Here is a 22,143-nt window from a genome sequence, read left to right as displayed (position 1 = left end):
TTATATTTCACTTAGGACCCGTCAATCCCCAAGATGGAGTGTTAAGTCACTCCTGGGTCATATAGTCAGCAGTTTCCAGTGTTTGCAGGCTCGGCCATATGGTCTCCCTGCAGGAGCGGAGGAGAGAAACATTACAAGAGAACATCTGATGAAACATGTTGCCATTTGGGGAGTCAAACCTTGTATGTGGAGCTAAATAACTCAGCACATTTTTGGGACATAGCAATGCCAACATTTCAAATGGGCCCCCAGATTTTTGACCTTGATTGTGGATGCCCAAACTCTGTTTTAGAAAACAAACATGGGAAAAAACAATCATCAAATATTTAAATGAGATGTCTACCACTAAATGAGTTAATGGTTAGCCCAGCGGTGCACAAGGTGGGGGGCGTGCCCCAGAGGGGGCGCTGGATTTGTCTGGAGGGGCGCGGGCGGTTGCAGAGGACCAGCGCTCTTCCCCGAGGCATTTAAATTAAAGGCCCCTGCAACTCTAAAACTTACTTGGAATCTGCCGGCGTCACTCGTGTACATGGCAATGGAGCCGCGGGGTCATGTGACGTGACGTCATGTGACCCCGCGGCGTCATTTGACGCCGTGCGAGGTAAGGAGTGGGGATGCTCTTTACGGAAAGGAGCAGGCAGGGGTGGCGCAGCAAAAAAAAGTCTGCGCACCGCTGGTTAGCCGGTTTAAATCATTTGTTGATAAAAAGATGCAACAAAATGACTCCTTTGTCAAAAGACTTACTGTAGGGTCAAAAATATGACATTTTCTAATAAATTGCAAGTCACTTGGGAAAGTAGCACAGGCTTTTTGTATTTGTTTTTCATAAATGTATGGCCAATTCTCTTCCCCTAGCAGCCCTCCTAAGGCATGGAAGATATTTAGTGTTACTGATGTATTGTGTTATAGTGGTAGGTTTGTGCTCACCTTAATTGTGATTTGCTAAATAGCTGTTATTTTGGGGGTGTTTGGCTTTCCTTTCAGGATCTGAGCTCCTTCCAAATCTCCAACTGGCAAATAGGTATAAACACACTTCTACAGTGTGGAAGTCTGAAGTTCCCTCTCTGCAGGAGAAGGTGGCGTCTAGGACTATTAGACGTTTCACCACCAGGACATTTGTCCACCAGGACAGTTCCCCGCCACAGGTCATTCTAAAAACCTTAACCCCAGTCCTTACCTTAACCCCTAACCTTTACCTTAAGCCCTAACCCTTACATTAACCCCCCTAATCCTTACCTTAACCCCGAATGTTTACCTTAACCCCTAACCCCTAACCCCTACCTTAACCCCTAATCCTTACATTAACTCTAATCCTTACCTTAACCCCGAATGTTTACCTTAACCCCTAACCCCTAACCCCTACCTTAACCCCTAATCCTTACATTAACTCTAATTCTTACCTTAACCCCGAATGTTTGCCTTAACCCCTAATCCTTACCTTAACCCCTAATCCTTACATTAACTCTAATCCTTACCTTAACCCTCCTAACTCTTACATTAACCCCTAATCCTAACCTTAACCCCTAACCCCTAATCCTTACTTTAACCGCCCTAACCCTTACATTAACCCTGAATCCTTACCTTAACCCCTAATCCTTACTTTAACCCCTAACCCCCAAAAATGTAACCTTAACCCCTAACCTTAAAAACCCTAACCTTACAAACCGTAAACTGTAACCCGTACCTCAAGGGATAAATGGCCACAGCGAATTGTCCCTTTCCGAGAAGGTGGTGAGTGTGTGTGACTGACATGAACAAGACAAGGGTATATATATGTGTGTGTCTGTGTGTGTGTGTGTGTATACTGCATATATATCAAATAAAAAGATCACTTGTGAGCACATTCACATGTCTTAGACAGGTCTGCAAACCTGCCTTTCACCATTATCACCTAGCATACAGTGCTTCCACTGCAGCAAGGGATTCTGGGAAATGACATGCAAATGAGCACGCCGTGTCACATATTGCCTGAAATCCATTTTTACATGGAACCCTTATAAATTAATGCTTGGTGTTAACACAGCTTTTAAGCACAGCAAGGGAATCAGATGCAAAACCAGAGAAACCACTCACAGACATGTTTATACCTTAATGGGTTTCATTTGCTATATGCTATTCAGTGGAGGTTTTTTGTTGCCTTTTTCACCCACCATAACTTAAATGTGATGGTATATATATATAATTCGTTTTCCCTAAGGAACTTGTGCACTCACAACTTTTCCTTCATAATGCTAAGGGATTTATATTCTTTTTCCCCCCTGTGTTAATTGCCCTAAATCTCAGATTGCAGAAATGCTTCATTCATTCTACCCTTCCGCCCCTGACACATAGTTCCCATGCCCCCTTGTTCAGTCCCAGCCTGGTTCAGTCCTTAGCTTGTAATAGTGAAGACGTTTAGTCCACAAGACGATAAGAAATATTCTGTATTAATTGTAATAAAAATAACCGGTCTACCTTTTGTCTTATTGTTAAAGGGTTAATAGCACCTTCAGTATTGCCGATGAAAAGAAGTTGTTCACTACGCAACATGCAGCGTCCTGCCCGACATCATGTCAGGGGCTTATTCTTCCTTGTCTACACATGATGCGTCTCTTCGAGCAGCCAGGGGCCATCAGATGGATGTGACTCTTTACACCCGTCGCTCTGACACAGGGGCTCTCCGTGGCACTGTCACGCTCTGATACATTGTAGCACTCGCGTTGTTCTCAGAAAGGATATTCTTTGCTGGCTATGGCAGCTCATATTAAAGCCGTTTCTTTTGCTTTTTTTTTTTTACTTTTAAATATGTTTTTAGTTTTTAAATCCTAACGCTTCGTTCAGAAGATATGAACAGTTGACATATTAAATGTCCCGGGTGGTTAAAATGGAGCTCTCCCCAGAGCTCAATGCAGTCTCAGGTTACCATAGTAAAAAAAGATTTTAAACACCAATTAAAACGTTACAAAGGAGCAGGAAATGCTCAGTGAGTAACATACTGGCATTATATTCATTAAAAGACAAAAATACCCCACGCTACATCCAATGTGACCAAATAGTTAAATCCTTCAATGTTAGTATTCTCATGAGTATAGTAACATTGAAGTATTTAACTATGTATTTTGTCACATTGGCTGTAGCATTCGGTATTTTCGTGTTTTGTTGTACTGTATACATTTGGACACGCTCAGTAGCACTCCTTTTGACACACACACACACACACACACACACACACACACACACACACACACACACACACACACACACACACACACACACTCTACAGGCATACCCCGCATTAACGTACGCAATGGGACCGGAGCATCTATGTAAAGCAAAAATGTACTTAAAGTGAAGCACTACCTTTTCCCACTTATCGATGCATGTACTGTACTGCAATCCTCATATACGTGCATAACTGGTGTAAATAACGCATATGTAACAGGCTCTATAGTTTCCCCGCTTGCGCACAGCTTCGGTACAGGTAGGGAGCCGGTATTGCTGTTCAGGACATGCTGACAGGCGCATGCACGAGCTGCCGTTTGCCTATTGGGCGATATGTACTTACTCGCGAGTGTACTTAAAGTGAGTGTCCTTAAACCGGGGAATGCCTGTATAAATATATATATATATTATATATGGTGGGTTCTGGGGTTAGAGCTTGCAGGGATTTTGTGTTCATTAATTATATTCATTAAAACATTATAGGATTTATTTTTTGTGGGGAGGGGGGGCAGAGTGGGGAGGGGGGGCAGAGTGGGGAGGGGGATTGGTGCTTTAAATGGCTGAAAGCATCTTGGTGATAAGAACATTGCCTGAACTTCAGTCAAATCCCATTGTAAGCTCTCTGTTTGACCTTGGACAAGTCGCTTTATCTCCAGATGCTTCAGGCAAGAACATTAGATTGTAAGCTCTTTGGGCAAGGTGCTGGCAAATTACTATTATTTTTATTATTATTAATCATAATAATAATAATATTACTAACGAGTGGAATAATCTGCTTCTTTACTGAAAACAAAGTGCTATTGTTATTGTATTTTCACAGGTAACATAATTATAACAGGGCAGTATCTGTGCAGCACTGTACTGAATCTTATACTATATTAGTGAAAGCACTGTATGTTTGCCTGCCTGCCTGGATGTCCGGTGTCCCTAGGGGAAATCTCATTGGTCCCTTGGCCCGCCCGCCCCCGCACACCTCTCATTGGCCTGAGGCGGAGTGACGGGCCAAAGGACACACAGGGACACACACACACACAGGGAACACAGGGACACACACACAGGGAACACAGGGACACACACACACACACACACACACACACACACACGGACACACACACACACACACACGGACACACACGGACACAGGGACACACACACACAGTGACAGACACACACACAGTGACACACACATACACAGTGACACACACACACACACTGTTACATACATTAGCGGGGCTCACAGTGTTAGCAGCACCCGCGCGCACCTCCTCCTCTCCCCGTGTCTCCCGCGCTTTCACCCCGACCCCCCCCTCCCCCGGCGCCGCTACAGTCAGCGGGACACACACGCTATTATTACCCCTTCAGCGCCCCCCCACCCACCCACCGTCAGCGGCCGTGCGAGACCCCCCCTCTATATCTCCCACCTCTCCCCCCCCCACACATATACATGCCCCCCCCTCCCCGGCGCTACAACACACCCCTCCCCGGCGGGGGAACAGCCAGTGGCCAGGCAGGCTGCCTCGCGGCGCCGAGTGCCCAAGATGGCGGCGCCCGGGACACAGCGGGGGAGCGGCCACAACACGCTGCCTCCCGCCTCAGATCCACGTGGGACCTGCCGGATGGGTGAGTGAGCGGCCTTCACCTCCCCTCCACCCCCTTTAACCTCCCCTCCACCCCCCCCCTCCCCTCCAGTGTCAGTGTCTCCCCGATACCCACCCCCCCCCCGGCGCCGCTACAGTCAGCGGGGGAGCGAGCGAGCGCCCGGGACACAGCGGGAGAGCGGCCACAACACGCTGCCTCCCGCCTCAGATCCACGTGGGACCTGCCGGACGGGTGAGTGAGCGGCCTTCACCTCCCCTCACCCACCCATCACCTCCCCTCACCCACCCATCACCTCCCCTCACCCACCCATCACCTCCCCTCACCCCCTTTCACCTCCCCTCACTCCACTTCTCCCTTCCACCCCCCTTCACCTCCCCATTTACCTCCCCCCCTCCACCCCCCCTTCACCTCCCCTCCACCCCCCCCCCTTCACCACCCCCCCTTCACCTCCCCTCCACCCCCCCCCCTTCACCTCCCCTCCACCCCCCCTTCACCTCCCCTCCACCCCCCCCCTCCACCCCCCCCTTCACCTCACCTCCACCCCCCCCCCTTCACCTCCCTTCCACCCCCCCCTTCACCTCCCTTCCACTCCCCCCCCCTTCACCTCCCCTCCACCCCCCCTTCACCTCCCCTCCACCCCCCCCCCTCCACCCCCCCACCTTCACCTCCCCTCCACCCCCCCCTTCACCTCCCCTCCACCCCCCTTCCCACTGCCTCCCCCCCCTTCCCACCGCCTCCCCCCCCCCTTCCCACCGCCTCCCCCCCCCCTTCCCACCGCCTCCCCCCCTTCCCACTGCCTCCCCCCCCCCTTCCCACTGCCTCCCCCCCCCTTCCCACTGCCTCCCCCCCCCCTTCCCACTGCCTCCCCCCCCCCTTCCCACCGCCTCCCCCCCTTCCCACCGCCTCCCCCCCTTCCCACCACCTCCCCCCCCTTCCCTCCACCTTCCCACCGCCTCCCCCCCTTCCCACCGCCTCCCCCCCCCTTCCCACCGCCTCCCACCCCCCTTCCCACCGCCTCCCACCCCCCGCCATCCCACCGCCTCCCACCCCCCGCCTTCCCACCTCCTCCCACCCACCGCCTTCCCACCGCCTCCCCCTTCCCACCACCTCACCCCTCCCCCCTTCCCACCACCTCCCCCCCCTTTCCACCAACCTCCCCCCCTTCCCACCACCTCCCCCCCCTTCCCACCACCTCCCCCTCCCCCCCCTTCCCACCACCTCCCCCCTCCTCCCCCTTCCCACCACCTTCCCCCTCCTCCCCCTTCCCACCACCTTCCCCCTCCTCCCCCTTCCCACCACTTCTCCCCTTCCCCCCCCGCTCCCCTTCCCCCCTCCACTCCCCCCCCCTCCGCTCCCCTTCACCCCCCCTCTGCTCCCCTTTCCACCCCCCCCTCCGCTCCTCTTCCCCCCCCCCTCCACCTCTTTTTCCCCTTTCCCCTCCCACCCCCTCCCACACTTCCACCCCCTCCTCTAACCCTTCCCCCCCTCTAACCCTTCCCCCCCTCCTCTAACCCTTCCCCCCCCCTCCTCTAACCCTTCCCCCCCTCCTCTAACCCTTCCCCCCCCTCCTCTAACCCTTCCCCCCCCCTCCTCTAACCCTTCCCCCCTCCTCCACCCCTTGCCCCCCTCCTCCACCCCTTGCCCCCCTCCTCCACCCCTTGCCCCCCTCCTCCCCTTCCCGCCGCCCTTCGCCTTCATGCCCGCCTTACGCCTCCCCACCCCCGCCTCTGCCTTTCACCCGCCCTTACTCCGGCCGCCTCTGCCTTTCACCCACCGCCTCACAGCCGCTGCACGCACTCAACAGACACCCGCCACACTCGACACATACCTGCCGCCACACACACCTGCTGCCTCCCGCCCCTACGCACCGACATCACTGACCCACCGCCTCACACCCTAGCAGGACCCCCACTCACAGACAGCACTCACAACCCACGCGCCAGCCGCCGCCTCACACCCTTGCAGGACCCCCACTCACAGACAGCACTCACAACCCACGCACCACCCGCCGCCTCACACCCTAGCAGGACCCCCACTCGCACACAGCACTCACAACCCACGCGCCACCCGCCGCCTCACACCCTAGCAGGACACACGACTCAGATTTTTACATCACTTATGCCACCAAAATATACATTGTACTGTGGTGTGGTTACAATAAACCATTTTTATACAACATCGTATTACATTTTCTTCCATCTTTCTTTTCAATATTATTATCCAACCTTTACAACAAACAGTCACCTATTGTTCCACGATTTATAAATAATACTACCTATTACGCATTTACATCCCGGGCAACGCCGGGTCTCTCAGCTAGTACAGTATATTATACACTGCTCAGAGCCAGCTCTCTGACAAAGACTTCCAACTCACACTACAGTACTGTATGGCCATATATGTTTATAGAGTGTAAGAGGTTACTTTCCAGGAGGAGAACAGTTAATCGTTTCGGTTCCCCACAGTGACAGACGCAGGGAATCCTAATAAGATTTTGAAATAAAATATATAGCTGCTGTCAAAGCTGATAACCGGAGAGAGGGATAAGAGAGACGCAAAGATACTGTACATCTTGTTTATGGGAACATTCGGGTTCCGACAAGCAATTGCTGTTACCCTTGAGTATTCTCGGTAAGTGGCGGCGCTCCCAACGCATGAAGAACTGTCTGTCCTACAAACTACTTTGGCAGTAAACTATTTATCGCCTTGTAAACTCGGAGGCCGGAGAAATTATTACTCAATTACACCCTACGCCTAGCCGTGGAAATGATGGGAATGGTGTGTCGGCAGTGTTTTTGTTATTTTAATGCGTTTAGACAACGGGAAAAGATCAAATTGAATTTCACATTGAATGTATGGTCATTTTGTTACATCATATAAGCAAATAAAACGTAACATCGACGTCCATGCTGGATCGGCGCTATCGCGGTTTATAGAGTAAGGGCTCATGGGAGTTGCCACCGGATCGTGTGCCTTACACTGCAACCCCATGATAAATACAGCTGGTACCCAAGTGCATGACTGCGGGAGACCACATACGTCTCTATGTAGAAGGACGCTTCAGGTGAGTTAACACGTTACATGGTTTTTCCCCCCCTTTTTGTTTTTTTACGTAGGATTGAAGCAGGGTGTCGTCGGAACTGAACCCCGTTAATTTCATCTCAGGGGTCCCCTGCTTCCGGAGATTCTTACCTATACGGGGTGTCTGTAGTAGGGTTTCCAGGTGTCCAATATTGAACTGGACTGTCATGTATTTGGACATTCTGTCCAGTAAAAAATGAGAGGTAATTCTGGACATGTGTGTGTATACCGGAATTACCTCTACATAGTGACCTGACCGGCTTGGGGCGCTGTGAGCAGGGAGGGAGCAGGGCTGTTAATAGGGGGCTGGGCAGCTTCCTCCATCCTGATTGGCTGCTGCTGGGTAATGCAGCCAATCAGGGAGAGGTGTCAGAAGCTTGGGAGTGGGGCCAAGGAAAGGAGGAAACAGCACGGAGCGGAGAGAGGTGTGTGTGTGCCAAGCGTGTCGCACCTTTCACCATTTTTGGTGAAGACACCTGGTAGCCCTAGTCGGTATCCACTCTGGCTCTCTAGCTGGGGTTCATGTAATGGCATCTTTTCAAAGCCCCCGCATCATGTGGGCCAATAAGAAGCTGTGATGCATTCCAGTGAGCGTTCCTATTGGCCCATGTAACTTTAAACTTGCAGGAGATACCGGCATCCCCTTTGGAGCTAAGTATCTCTGGAAGCTGGGGGTCCCTGAACCTGAAATTAATGGGGTTCAGCTGCAGAGACCCCCTGCTTCAAACCTATGTAAAAAAAAACGGCCGCTTGGATTGCTCCTTTAAAGGTTTGCAGGTGCACCCCGGAAAGTCTCAGCAGATTATGGCTTCTACACATTCATTTATCTCTGATAGAAAGAGATAGATAGATAGATAGATAGATAGATAGATAGATAGATAGATAGATAGATAGATAGATAGATAGATAGATAGATAGATAGATAGATAGATAGATAGATAGATAGATAGATATGATAGAGATAGATAGATACACAGAAAGATAGATAGATAGATAGATAGATAGATAGATAGATAGATAGATAGATAGATAGATAGATACACAGATACACAGATACAGAGATAGATAGATAGATACACAGATACAGAGATAGATAGATAGATACACAGATACAGAGATAGATAGATAGATAGATACACAGATAGATAGATAGATAGATAGATAGATAGATAGATAGATAGATAGATAGATGATAGGAGGGCATAGATTTACCAGTATTAGTATACGATGTTAAACTTGCAGTAAAAGTCCTCTCTAGTGCTGCTCTAAAGCAGGGGTGCCCAAACTTTCCCCGTGCGCACCCCTGCCTGCTCTCCTCTGCACCTCGCGCCCCCCCTCAGCTCGGCCCCGGCTTCACATGACGCGCCCCACAGTTTGCGCACCCCTGCCGGCTCTCCTCGGCACCTCGCACCCCCCCTCAGCTCGGCCCCGGCGCCTCCCCCCCAGTTTGCGCACCCCTTCTGTAAAGCACTGCCTAGTGAAATGGATGTTTGCATAACCTTGGCTAAATCTCTTTCTGTACTTTGTCAAAATGTTCATATTTAATATAGAATAGAGTTAAAATGAATCACTTCCCCAAAGAGTTTGCAATGAAAATAACATTACTGACATTGCACAGCAAAATCAGCTTAAATCTGATCAGTCCACCTCCCAGCAGAGAGAATGTGGGCTCTGTGAATTCAGTGCATTCATGATATTGGATACAGGAATTAGGATTAATCCTTCGTTCCAAACAAGCTTCAGAAGGACAAATGCCTTTCTGCTCTGTTAATTGTTTTCTTAATTTCCAGACTCAGGGGGAAGTACTTTTTCTACTGACTGAGGGTTAGCCGTCAAGTTAATGGCATTGAATGGAGAAGGAGTGGCTCAATGAGTACAGACACTGACTGACACAGGGTGAAGCAGGGGAACCTGGTTCAATTCCTGGCATCAGCTCCTTGTGACATTGGGCAAGTCACTTTATCTCCCTGTGCCTCAGGCAGGAAAAAAAACAGATTATAAACTCCACAGGGCAGGGCTGTGTCTCTGTAAAGTGCTACATAAAACTAGAAGTGCTATACAAGAACATGTTATTATTACTAAATGCAGTATTGCAGCACTATATCTGCTATGTGAGTTTGCAGCAGGTTTTGAAAATGGGTAATCTAGGTGGGATAAATAGACTTTAGCTGCCATTAAATGGTATATTCTTAGGCATGTGCATGACCAGTGAGACTGCGAGAGATCTCCCCTGCCCCAAATACCTGGGACCCACAGAAACACAAACAAATAACGGCAGAGACCAGCTCTGGAGGTACAAGGCTTCTGCTTTTTACTTAGACATGAAATAATCTGGTAAATTCCACCCCCTGCCAGTGTGCTCGCTCGACGGGTGAATGGTCAAAGGTCCTTGAACTGATGACCCCGTGACCTTCAAGCCGGGCCCACGTGACCCGACCATTAACGCGAGTGGGCTCCCGGAAGTCACGTTTAAATGAGCCCCGCCCACTCGCCACTCAGCCACATTGGGCTTTGCGCAGCATGTAGCCCCGTCTGGCAAGGACAAGCATTTACCCCCCAACTGCCGCCGCCACAGAGGCAACACCGTCAAACTCGACCCCACGGGGGTATCAAAAATAGAGATTCATCTCCCCTCCATCAAGGAACTTCAGAACTTATTCTCACATCTCTTGGACGTCAAACTGTAACAGAAACAATGTTAACCATATTTATAAAAGGGGCGGGTGCCTGGGAAATTGCTGGCAGGGAGCGGACTGACCCCGCCCCCTGACCACATCACCCCCCCACCGGTGGGAAGGAGAGAGGCCAGGGTGAACCAGGAGGGCAAGGGGCACCAGGTGATGAGAGGGGAGCCTGGCCGCCGGTAATGATGGCCCTCGCTTGGGGCTCAGGTCTAGGGCATCTAGACATCCCGGTTTAGCCAGGACAGTCCCGACTTTATCGGGGTCAGTCTTGGTTTATTGTCCTGCTGGCGAGCGCTGACTGCGCATGGGCGATCGGCACTTCCCAGCTACTCGTGCCCATGCGCTCTTGCCGACTGGGCAAACGCCATTCGCACACGCGCAGCCAGCAAGTGCTGATCGCGCATGCGTACCAGCAGCTATGAACGCTCTTCGCGCATACTCAGTTGTGTGACATTTGTCCCGGTTTAAGCTGAGACAAATCTGGTTACCCTACTCAGTGCTGCTTTCCCTTAGAACACAGGTAGCCAACTCCAGTCCTCAAGAGCTACCCACAAGTCAGGTTTTCAGTATTTCCCTGCTTCAGCACAGGTGGCTCAATCAGTGGCTCAGTCGACTGAGCCACTGATTGAGCCACCTGTGCTGAAGCTGGGAAATACTGAAAGCTGACCTGTGGGTAGCTCTTGAGGACTGGAGTCGGCTACCCCTACTTTAGAACAACATCAATTGGATGTGTAATAAAGTGAAACTAGGTAACATCTTTTGTACAATTTCTAATGCTCTTAATGCGTAATGTAACTGTAAGTGGCAATGTTGTGATTCATATTACAAATACAGTACCATTTAGTGGGGAACACTGTGGTTGTAAAAGGCATTCTGTGCTTTCCCTAAGCACATCTGTAAGCAGATGAGACGTCTGCCTGTTATTTAATTATCGGGAATATGAAACGGAGTGATAATTACATTCCAGCGTCCTGGAGGGCAGAGAGAGACTTTCACAGAATGTAATACGCAGTGTTTCATTTCTAATAAATAGGAACTAATGTGTCACTCGGAGTTTGCGAGCGGGTTTTTTTTTTTTTTATTATTAACTCTCAGATGTTTTCAAAGGCAAAGTGAACGGGAAAAATGATATTTTTTTTATTAACAAATTCCCACGCTTGCTACTTACAATCACCCACCTGAAGTCTGTTTACTGTCTCTGGGTTTAATAAAGGAGCTTACTCTTCTTTCTTTAACCCTTCGTGTGCAGCGTGGACAGCAGCAGGATAATAAAACCTCAGGCCCTGAGATTAAAAGTAACTGTTTAACTATTTTTTTCCGGGCTAAGTGCAACATTTTTCAAGGAGTTCAGTGAACCACTGATTGAGCCACCAGTGCTGAAGCAGGGATATGCTGAAAACCTGACCTGTTGGTGGCCCTTGAGGATTGGAGTTGCCCACCCCTGGTATAGAGAAATAAAGGGTCTAGGGCGGGTTCATAAGGTAATGATGATCTGGGATAAAACTGACAAAATAATACCACTTGTTCATCTATCCTATACCTGTCCTATACCCATATGAAGACAGTCATTGAAAAAAGATTTGCACCTCAGTGTATCTATCCTGGTATATATATATATATATATATATATATATAGTTATACGTTACCGTTCCAAGGATTGGTAAACAAGAGACAGCACTCAATGTTGAAAATCAAAGTGTATTAGTGAAAGCAAAAATACATCCAGAAACCTTTGTATCCCCCTGAGGAAGGTCCCATTCTGTAGGACCGAAACGTTGGGTTTCTGGATGTATTTTTGCTTTCACTAATACAGTACACTTTGATTTTCAACATTGAGTGCTGTCTCTTGTTTACCAATCCTTGGAACGGTAACGTATAACTACATTCTCTATATGGGACGTGCACCTGTGGCTTACCAGCACCTATTGGAGTGCCAACTGCCTTATCTGACTATATATATATATATATATATATATATATATATATATATATATATATATATATATATATATATATATATATATTCCATCCCTATACACCAATAGGGACCACAAGGTATCCACACACACTTTTAGTTGTGCTGCAAACTCTCACATTTCCACACCCACCCGCACCATTTATATCCACTCCCACTCCACACACACCTTTTGTAAAGCACTGTATGTACTGTGGGCTCTCCATTCATTTTTATTCACACTGATACAGTACACACACACACACTCTTTCTTCACTTGCTTTCAGGAACCTTTTGACACCTCTAGCCATAAAACACATCCACACCGGGGGAAGGACCAGCACAGATAACATTCCAAGAGACACTGTTTTTAAGTATACCCTTGCTTCATTCATTGTAACATCGCCGGAAGAAGAGATCAGTGTATATCGAAAGCTCGCACAAATAAAAGCATTTCGTTTGCCACAGAACGGTATCATCTATTTATTTTTTGATTATTGAAGCTCGGCTAACACGATACTGATACCGCTACATGTATATATATATATATATATATATATATATATATATATATATATAAACCAGGATAGATACACTGAGGTGCAAATCTTATATATATATAAAAGTAGGACTTCATCTCAAAACTTCTGCTAACCCCTTCACTGCTGGACAGAGGGTTTTGCGTCACCAAATTCTGTCACACCCCTCCGCTCTTACTGGTAAGCATGCCCATGAATACATGGACCACTGATGAAAAGGGAAAAATTCATTTAACGCCCCGCAGCATAAAATTCTGATCCCACATGTAGAATGTGTGGCAAGCTGACATGAACAGAAGGGCGCCCTTTCTGATTGTTGTTCAAGCGCAGAGGCGCAGGGAAGGTCCGTTTTGATTACCACTAAGAAGCAGATTAATTGGAAGACACAAATCCCTTTGCTGAGCTCCTTAAAGTTTGTGGCCAATCCATCAGAAATGCCTTTATGTCTGACACACACGCTCATGGTTGGCGTTCTGCAAAATGCCTTTATGTCTGACACACACGCTCATGGTTGGCGTTCTGCACAGATGTGGAGCATTCTGCAAAACGTCTCTGCAGTCACTGCCCAAAACATATGGGCCCTATTTACTAAGCAGTGCTAAGCCGTAAGGGACCTTTTATTTTAATCGCTGAATGTGCTATAAGGTGCTTAGCATCACTTAGGTAATATGGAGCTATATTGCAGTTTGAGGGACCTTGTACCAGGTGACACAATGCACCAATCTGATTTAAAATAAAATATATAGCAGACAATTTGCATCAGGATACGGACAAAAAATAATAAAGTTTTATTTATACCAATGTTTAAAAATGCATGGAATATATCCTTAAGTTATAAAAAACCTCCATGAACAAAGGGAGTAGGCGGTTAACCAAAGGTAAATGTAGAGTGAGCCTGATAGGCATAGACCAGGCAAAGTAAACACCTACTGTATATTAGGTGTGTGGGATATGCTGCAGTTATACTGTAGTCATGATACTGATATATGTAGTCAATGCCACACAATAATCCACAAACACATGAATGTGTCAATAGGAGTTGCACAAAAATGTGCGTACGGTTGCTTAATTTTAAACTTATATACCCATCCACCAGTACATATTTAAAATCATAAAGTACCATGTATACCCCCAAATAACCCCATACCCGCAATGTATGCAGATAGTTATAATAACACAGTTGTCAGTAAACCATGGTTAGGAAACTCCTGGTGTAAAGGTACAAAGGAATCCTCTTGCAGTGTGTAAGTGTTAAATAAATGGGAGCGAACATTGACCGGTATAACAATGTAGTCTGCGGCTGGAATTGTCTCAATCACTTAGTCTGGCCGTGTATCAAAGAGCTCGAGCCGCCATTTCCCTGGACGTCGCTGTTGTGACATCAAGATTCCTCGACGCTGTTTTGCGTGACACGCACGCTTCATCAGTGGAAGGGGGAGACTCCAAGGTATCACTACCTGCAACACACCTATACATTCCCAGGATATTTTCATCTGCAAGCACTATGCACTTTAACAACTCACAAGATACAGTGTAGAAATCTTTCTTTCCTGAGAATGGTAAATTATGAATCGAATGCATTACGGTAATTCAATAAAATTACAACAATGTCCACGCCACGTGCAACTCTGTTGACACCTCCATTTTTATTGGCGCGCTTTCCATTTTCTTGTCTTCCTATCTGTAATCTATAGTGAATTAATGGATCTTCTCCATGTGGTGTTTCCCTAGTTTGTCAGTAATTAACCTTGTCTGCATATAGTGGATAACAACATGAAATGGTCTATTAAACCAAACCATGCACTCAAATCTCATTTTTGGACCTCCATACAGTTGCCCTCATTCATCATTCTCTACTTATCAATAGGTTCAATGACAACACTAGTCTATAATGCAGAAATCACTGGAGTTTGTTCTTTGATCGTAGCTTTAGTGTACAGCTGAACCCCACATATTTATTCTCTTACTCTAGTGCTATTATATGGTGACACACTGCTCAACCCAGAGACACACAATATGTAAAATGACTAAGTGCAAGGGAATAAGTACATACAGTACCGACACACTTTATCCGAGTGTGGTCGGTACCGCAAGCCGGGATATCTCCCGGCTTGCTAGTGGCCGCCCCTCGGCGTGCCGCGCGTCATAGACGCGCGGTCACGCGTCATCGGGAGCGTGCGCCCCCTGCACGCGCGTCCAGGGGCTCCCCGAGGGAGCCCTGGTGTCCCGCGATCGCGGGACAGCGGCAGGGGGTTCCGGGGGACCCGGCGGACCCGGCAGCGGTAGGGAGAGCGCCCCGATCGGAGGGCGCTCTTCCGCTGCTTCGGCGCGCGCCCGTCACTCTCGGGCGCGCGCCAGGCTACTGCTGCGGCAGAGAACGGGCAAATGCTCGAATAAACTCTGCCGCAGCAGTATAGAGAAACATCGATAGTGAGTAGAGACCACAGCAGTCCCATTAAATTGCACTCTTAGTCAAAATTAGAGAGGAAAATGTAAGATACAAATATCCCCAAAAAGGTTGAACCTTATCTGCGGTACATTGAATGGAACCCAGAATAAGGGTGATTAAGGGAATAAACACACAGATACTCAGTAAGCTCATATAAACCCTCCAAATTACCACAATATATATATATATATATGTGTCAAAAGGAGTGCTACTGAGCATGGCACTGTATACTACAGAAAAAAAAACACAAAAGGAGCCCAAAGCTACTTCCAATATGACAAAAATACACAGTGAAATACCTATATATACTGTATATAAATCTTCAAAAAAAAGGGTCATTTAGTTTGAACCTTTGACCAAAGCATTATAAGCCTGCGAGCCACTTCAAGGCATGACCAGATATCGCAGGTCCTAACACTAACTGATTAAAATTCTTATTTACCTGTATAATTACAGGAAGAATGATCTGCAGTGGATCTGTCACAACAACTGCATGAAAAGACCTGTACATATGGAAAGTGGAGAGGGGCAAGCTTAAAACCTGGGGAGGAGGGGCCACTAACCTCCAAAACAGCTGAGACCAGCTGGACAAAGTTAATAAACATACAGATACCCAGTAAGCTCATATAACCCTTAATATGTATGTACTAAGATATATAGTGTAGCCGGGACCCCTTATCCACCATTTGTTGTTGTGGGGTGGGAGATGCTGCACCTAGGGAACGCTCCGATAACGGAGGTTCCGCAAAGAGGGAGCCAGCTTGTTAGGTTGGCGCCGGCGCAGAACTGGCCTGGCAGAAGGTGGCACATGCGCAGACAAGGGGAGCAAAGCCCGCGAAGGAGGAGAGCTCGGATAGGAGGGGAGTTAGGAAACTACGGGTCCCAGCAGCCCCTCTGGCCCCCGTGACGCACGAGGGCCAATCAGGTAAAAGCAAGGGAGGAAAAGGAAGTGATGGGGCACACGTTGGTTGAGAGCTAGCTAGAGGAGAAGGAGCTCCGGTGTAGGGAGGCAGTCTGCCCCTACCTAGGCCGCATGCCCCAGGCCCAGTTAGGCCCTGAGCCCCAGTAGTGTGAAGCTGAGCTAGGGACTGGCCATAGACAGGTTCCGGATTCCCTTACTGTTACACAATCGCTACCGGGACAGTTCTAAATCTGCGGGAGGTCTGGGATCAAGCCCCGCTACCAAGTCGCAGCATGTCTGGGTGGGATCGCCCCGGACAACTACGGGTGACGTCATCTACGCCCCACTAATCCTTTGTGAAGATAGTTGCAGAACCGGGTACTGGAGTGCACCAACGTCAAGTGCACCAACGGTATCATTATTCACTCAGGACACAGTGGCTGCGCAGTCACATACAGATACCTTCATTTGTCTCACTTGAGGGTGGGGGACTTATTCTAAGCGGGAACTGGACACTGGGTGGGATCACCCAGTGAAGGGGAGGGGAGAGTGAGCGTTCGGCCGGACGCTGAGAGTAGTGTCTCCTCTAGGGAGGGACACCTGTTGATAACGTGTATGGTTGCTACAAGTAAAGTATATTGGTTAAGGTATATTGCTGTGGGTGTGTATTAATGTACATAAGTTCCTGCGAAGAACCACTTCCCCTCGGGCGGAAGCTGTCGCAGGTGGAGGCGCTGCATCAAGTCATAAGTATTGTGTGTACCCCAGGCACTCCATGGCAGAGGCTCAGGCCCTGTGCGCCTACAGGTTATACAGCATGTGGTAGTGGTCTGTGTTCGCTAGGAACCAGGGCTACAATAGCTACTACCCTTTAGATTTATACTTGCATGATAGTGTTACTGTTTCTCCGTACATGCATCTATGGTGTCAATATTATCATTATGATATATGTCAGTAAGGGATTTATGTACACAACTATCAGTATGTATTGTCTACCCTCTTTTTGACATAGTCCCTACATGTGCTCTCATATAACTACACACATATATGTGTTTTCACTTACTTAAGGGTTAGGGCTACCTACCTACCCTTAGACTGTAGTTATTTTCATAGTCGTCCCAGCTCTGGGGATTTTATTCTGTCTATTCTGTGTGTCTATTCACTATATATAATTATTCACGTTCTTCGACGTATTTTTGCTTCTGAGATAATTAATAAAATGTTGTTGTTTTCTTTTAAGATGATATGGTATGCCCTTAATCACCCTTATTTTGGGTTCCATTCAATGTACCGCAGATACGGTTCAACCTTTTTGGGGATATTTGTATCTCTATACATACATTTTTCACTCTAATTTTGACAATGAGTGCAATTTAATGGGACTGCTGTGGTCTCTACCCACTATCGATGTTTCTCTTACTCTAGCTCAGAACTCCCCATTACAGTCCTTGGGAGCAATCAACATGTCATGTTTTCAGAGCAACGTATACTTTAGCAAGTTGTTTTAATGGTAATTGGAGCTTAGTTTAATTAGTTCATTATGTGCTATATTAGAGATATCTTTAATAGCTTCCCTGTTAGTTGCTCTTGAGTACTGAGCTTGGGGAACCCTGCACTAGCACACTCGTGTGTTCTGCATATGAAGCTCTTAGACTTACAATTCTCACAAAGATGCCTATTCAATAATGCAACATAATACATTGTATGTATGTATTTATTTCTTTATATAGCGCCATCCATGTACACAGCGCTTCACAGCAGTTATACACGTGACATAATAATATAACACATAATGGGAATTAGCGCTTTAAACGTAAAAGTAACAATAGAAAAAGGAGTCCCTGCCCCGAAGAGCTTACAATCCAAGTGGTAAGTGGGGAGAACTTACAGCGACAGTAGGAGGGTGTTCTTGTAAATGTGACTGCAAGAGGTAACGGTCAGTGCGTATGAGATGTATAGTATCAACCAGGGGAGCTACCCATATGCTTTGTTACAGAGATATGTTTGAAGGTGGGTCTTAAAGGTGGAGAGAGAGGGTGCTAGTTGGATATTGAGGGGAAGGGAATTCCAGAGGTGTAGGGCAGTGAGTGAGAAAGGTTTAAGGTGGGAGAGGGCTTTAGATACAAAAGGGGGTAGACAAAAGACATAATTGAGCAGAATACTGGGTCTCATAGTGCTGCCAACAGAAATGTAGAAGGGAGCAGAAGGGCAGGCATGGGAGGGAGTATGAGGAGCTCTGTCTTTAACATGTTAAGTTTAAGTTGGCGGAAGGCCATCGAGGATGATATCGCAGAGAGACATTCAGAGTCTCTCCAGTCTGAACAGCAGGTGTAAGGTCAGGGGTTAAAAAGTACATTTGTGTGTCATCAGCATAGAGGTGATATTTCAACCAAAGAGATGTGATAAAATCCCATAGAGAGAGTGTGTGAAGAGAAGAGGTCCCAGGACAGACACCTGGGGTACGCCCACAGAGAGATTAGCAGAGGAGTAGGTGTTGGCAAATGAGACACTGAAAGTACGATGGTATGAGGAGATCCAGGATGGAGCTCTGTTACAGATACCGAGAATGTGAAGGAGAAGAGTGTGGTCTATAGTATCAAATGCTGCAGATAGGTCAAGCAGTATTAGCAGAGTGTTGTGACCTTTGTCTTTGGCATCATGCAAGTCATTAGTTATTTGGATGTGGACTGTTTCAGTGGAGTGAGCAGTGAAGTGGCCAGATTGTAGAGGATCTAGGAGAGAATAAGTAAGAAAATGGTGCAAGTGAGTAAATACAAGGCGTTCAAGGAGTATATAGCACTGGTGAGCAACCAGTGACCCACAAGCCTGTGGCCCCCAGCCACCTCTCTCCCAAGTCCCTTCCAACTTTCAGCCTGCTGCAAGACCATGTGTGGGCTACATGCAGAGCGGGAATAACAGCATGAGAGAGGTGAAGTGGGGAGACAGAGCGTGAGAGGTGAGGGAGATATATGGGAGCAGATATATGGGACAATAGGAGGAGTTATAGGAAGTGGTTATATGGTTAGATTGGAGGAGTTATAAGGAGGTGTTATATGGCAAAATACTATGTGCAGCCCTTTTAGGGACTGAAGGGCCTCACTTGATGTGTATCATGTTGCCCACCACTGGTTTAGAGACAAAAGACAGGAGGGAGACAGGGTGATAATTAGAGAGAGGTAGGGTTAAGCTTGCTGTCTTTGAGTAAGGGTATAACTGTTGCGTGGTTGAAGGAGGTTGGAAAAGTACCAGACTGGAGGAAGTAGTTGAAAGTATTTGTGAGTATAGGGATTAGAGTAGGAACAAGAGGTTTGAGGAGATGGGAGGGAATGGGGTCAAGAGATTAAGTGGTAGAGAGAAAAGAGGCGATCAGTAGCAAAGGAAGGCAGACGGAGAGTTAGGAAGAGATGTAGACTGTTAGGAGGATACAGAGGGAATGCCTTGCCGAATGGAATCCATCTTTGTCTTGAAATAGTCAGCAAAGTCCCGAGGTGAAATGAAGGAAGAAAAACAGGTAACAAAGGGTGGTCTGAGTAGAGAGTCAAAGACAGAGAAGAGTCGGCGTGGATTAGACTTGTGCATGTTGATTAGTGACGAAAAATTCATTTTTTTTATTGTGGGAGAGTTGAAACAGAATAGGATAAATTTGTAGTGAAGGAAGTCTGCGAGAGTGTGAGATTTCCTCCAGAGCCGTTCAGAGGAACGAGTGCAAGAACGCAGCATGCGGGTGTGGCAGTTTAGCCAGAGTCTGGGGTTAGAAGGGCGAGAATAGCAGAGAGAAAGAGGGACATGTACATCGAGAGAAGAGGATAGGGCAGAGTTGTAGTTCCTGGCCACGTTGTCAGAGTCTGTAGCGCAGCAGAGAGAGGAGAGGGAGAAGCGTCAAGTGGAATCAAGAGCCGGGAGGTTAATGGAACGTGGGTATATGCGGAAACGAGGGCTTGATGGAGGTGGAGAAGGGAGAGAGAAAATGAGATGAGCTGATGGTCAGAGAGAGGAAAGTGGGAGATGTAGAAATTAGAGTTAACTGTTAACTGTAATGTATCGACTTCCATTAAGGTGAAATGTGCTTCACACTTTATTGTGTAGGAGAAAAAAAGGGGAATTCTTCATATTTATCAAGCTGTCTTGCATTAGTTAACCTGCTCATTTCAGCTTGGGATTTGAGGAGTGGGTTACTTGTCTGGGACAGGTGCAGATAATTGGCACAAATCTAAATGATATGTCAAATTTAGCATCTAGGGATATTATTTGTATCGCTTTCACTTGCATGACCTGGTCTCCTGTATGTGGCGAAACGTGTCTGAATCAACATGAGGAAGTTTCTTACATTTGTGGCAGCCCTGGGTAAAAACGATAAGGCAGAGACAGGAAAGCAGAAGACAGTGCTGTCCACACATGAAATAAACTCACTCCTGTTAATATTCATAGCATCCCTATTACTAATCAAGCAGGTTCCTCCAGGGCCCCCCAACCGAAATCTTTGGTTTGAGGACAAATGTAAGGTGCATCCCTCCCTCCTCTGCCCCCGACCCCTCTGCCTCTCACCTTAAGGTGCACTGGGGAGGGTGGAGGGGGAGCGAAGGTGCAGTGCTGACGTTATTGCACCCTTTAATGCGATACATTGCGTTAACGCTGGCGCGCTATGTAACATGTGCTATTGAATATAATGGTTAAAGTAAGAACACGCGTGTTAAAGGAGCATTCCATGCTTTTTTTTGGATTATTGCGTTTTAGCGTAGGTTTAAAGCAGGGGGTCTCCGGAGCTGAACCCCAACAATTTCAGCTCCTGGGACTCCCTGCTTCCCGAGATACAGACCTCCGTATAGGGTGACCGTATCTCTGCAAAGTTTAAATCTCCCGCGTCACGTGGGCCAATAGGAAGCCGCACTGGATGACATCAGGGCTTCCCATGCGGGGGCTTTCAAACTCCGCCATTACATGAACCCTGCTAGCGGAGCGGCTACCGGAACCCCTTATGGAGGGAAGTGCCTCCGGAAGCAGGGGGTCCCCGGAGCTGAAATGAACGGGGTTCAGCTCCAGAGACCCCCTGCTTCAATCCGAAGTTTTTAAAAAAAATCACCCGCCTGGATTGCTGCTTTAATTAACGCATTATTTTCTGCGTTAACGAGGGTAATAACATCTACCACAACTGTAAGATGTGCAATGCTTCAACAGCAGCAGACGGGTTTATTATTTTCATCTCTTCCCCTATTGTTCTCTCCCAGCTGCTTTGTGTATTTACAGTCAACAATCAGCAGAAGCAAATGAAAGCAATAAAACACACTTTGTGTAAGTGTGCGATGGAATGGAACTTTTCCCCGGCGCAGTGTCACCAGGCAGGACATTCTGTGCTGACACTTTCTGTAGCTGTGTCCCGTGGGTTCATACCCCGGCAGCGTCCGACGCGGCTGGGAGCTACATCGGGCAAACGTGTGAGGTTTGAAAGCTTGTACACTTACCTTTTATTGGGCCGACAAAAGGTATCATACTACGTATTTGTTGGGGTTTTTTTTTTCCAACTGTATATATTTTCTGAGACGAGAAAGGTAAGGCGTCACTGGAGTTAGTGAAAAAGGGTTCACATTTAATGGCAAATCAACGTTTCGGTCCTGATATTATTCAAGGTGAAATATGTCTAATTACAGGACCGAAATGTTAAATTTGCATTCAATTTGTACTCTTTTTCACTATGCACATTGGAGTGCCATCTTATCCTTTTTCTCCATGATATTCT

This window comes from Ascaphus truei, chromosome 8 (genome assembly GCF_040206685.1).
Source record: "Ascaphus truei isolate aAscTru1 chromosome 8, aAscTru1.hap1, whole genome shotgun sequence".
NCBI lineage: Eukaryota > Metazoa > Chordata > Amphibia > Anura > Ascaphidae > Ascaphus > Ascaphus truei.
Note: the sequence above shows the minus strand (reverse complement) of the source record.